This window comes from Phaethon lepturus, unplaced genomic scaffold (genome assembly GCF_000687285.1).
Source record: "Phaethon lepturus isolate BGI_N335 unplaced genomic scaffold, ASM68728v1 scaffold9358, whole genome shotgun sequence".
Taxonomy (NCBI): domain Eukaryota; kingdom Metazoa; phylum Chordata; class Aves; order Phaethontiformes; family Phaethontidae; genus Phaethon; species Phaethon lepturus.
In genome coordinates, this window is record NW_010558262.1 from 205,110 (window position 1) to 207,019 (window position 1,910).

Below are 1,910 nucleotides of genomic sequence, written 5' to 3' on the forward strand. Positions count from 1 at the left end.
CCCATGTCTGTACTTCTTGAGGGTCACCTGTGTTCCCTTATCCTCCCCACACAGTGGGCATGTCTTGTATATTTATCTTGTAAATTCTTAAAAAGATGAAATATATCTTATATTAAGCTTGTAATGTCTATGTACAATTATGACATTGTATATGAATTTATTACTCAGCAAGACTCCATGTTTTATCTAAGTATCTCAGAGCAGAGTCTCAGCTTTGCATGAAAGAGGGGTCCAACACCTCCAAAATTTAGACTTTTAGAGATCAGGAGGACCTTGGGATTTAACACAAAACCAGCAGTGCTAGCTCACAGTTGAGAACGTTAAATCAGATTACACAAGCAGTCTAGTTCTGCTGGCTTTTAGTCTAACGCAATCCTATACTGTGGCAGAAAGTCACTGCAGCTACCTTTAATGGGCTGAATATGGGTCAAGATCAAAATAATAGCTTTTGTTCAACAGTTGTTTTCTCAAAGGACATAGATACAAGTGTCCTCTTGCTATTCACTAGCTAGGGTAAACAAAAGCAGACAAGTGTTTTGGCATGATAAAATTAATTACATTGTGTGTCAAGCAAATATTCTAAAGAGAAAGAAAAGGAGAGGTGATATTTTCATGAAATGTGAAAGTAAGTCTATTTGAGCGTTAGCATTTAAAGAAATTTAAACTAGTAATTTTAAATCTAACTGAACATCTGAAACAGTGCCATTATGGTCCAGATCACCAAACCTATATTTCGGATAAAACCATTCACCTGTTACATCCGTATGTGGTTCCAAGCTCTCAGAAGAAATACTAAACAAGAAAACTATGCCACACACCCTTAAGTGGAATTTCAGTCAGGTAGATCAGAACTTATCTGTGCTTATCCAGTATCTGCCAGTCTACCTTTAAGCTGGAGAATTTTAATTATTTTTTCAATTTAGATTTAATATCACAATTTCAGGTACTGTCTAGCTTAGGCAATTCTAAAAGCAGCAAAAGTGTTTCATTAGAACATCGTAAGATAAAAGCCTAAACAGCTAGGAAGGGGGACTTCAGTCACCTTGAAATTTTCTTGTTGGTTATTATTAACATTCTCTATAATATCATACCTATCCTCCCATCTTTTCTGAAATGTACAAGAATTGTTTTGAGACAGCTGGGAAATTCTCCAGCAAAACTGCGGGGGGCAGGGGGTGGGGGTGGGAATCAAAGTTCATAATTCAAATATTTCCAAAGGACACCAGTGCAGGTTCTTTCTGCATTACTGTGTCATTCAGATGGAAGCTTGTATTTCCCAACTTACAGGATCAGTGTAGATTTCTAAACATTCCACCTCCACTGCTCTTCTGTTTCCCTGAAGTCCTCTATCTTATTTAAAAGCACTCTAGTTATTAAAGTACTCTCAGCACTTCACCCCACACTTACTACCTATTAGCATACATAAATTCAGTGGACAATGACCTTTCTTAAACAACCTCTCTAAGTCTTCTAGAGCCTAAAGTTCTAAGATCATGTTATGCTTTGTACCAGAAACTGGGACTACATGAACTCTAGTCCTCAAATTTCCACAGACAATGACTAGAAAGAAAAGGTGCTAATGAATTTCTGTCTCCACATTTTCTGTGTTAAATTTGGGGATTTTCATACTACTGCAGAGTACTGCAAAAAATCAGGCCAGCACTAGTGCTAGTGCAATTTTCTGTTGTCTATTCTGAGAGTCTATAAAAAGTCTAAAACTAAGTTTATGGACTTCTTTCAGCAAGTGACAGGATAGACCATTAAAATGGTCTATCCAGCAAATATAACCTTAGATTAAGTAAAAGTATTAGCTATATATTTCCAAGCTCCTGGATTTTCACAAACCAGTGTTCACCTATCCAGATACACGTAATATACTGAAAAGGAGTTTATGTGCAAGCAAAAGGGAA

General features: G+C 36.7%; 1 protein-coding gene across 1 annotated transcript in view; it reads right to left on the bottom strand.

Annotated features, from left to right (window-relative positions):
- The window catches only part of CTNNA3 (catenin (cadherin-associated protein), alpha 3), a 14,725-nt gene that overhangs the window by 3,486 nt on the left and 9,329 nt on the right, over positions 1 to 1,910 (bottom strand). The gene's annotated exons all lie outside the window — the stretch shown is intronic.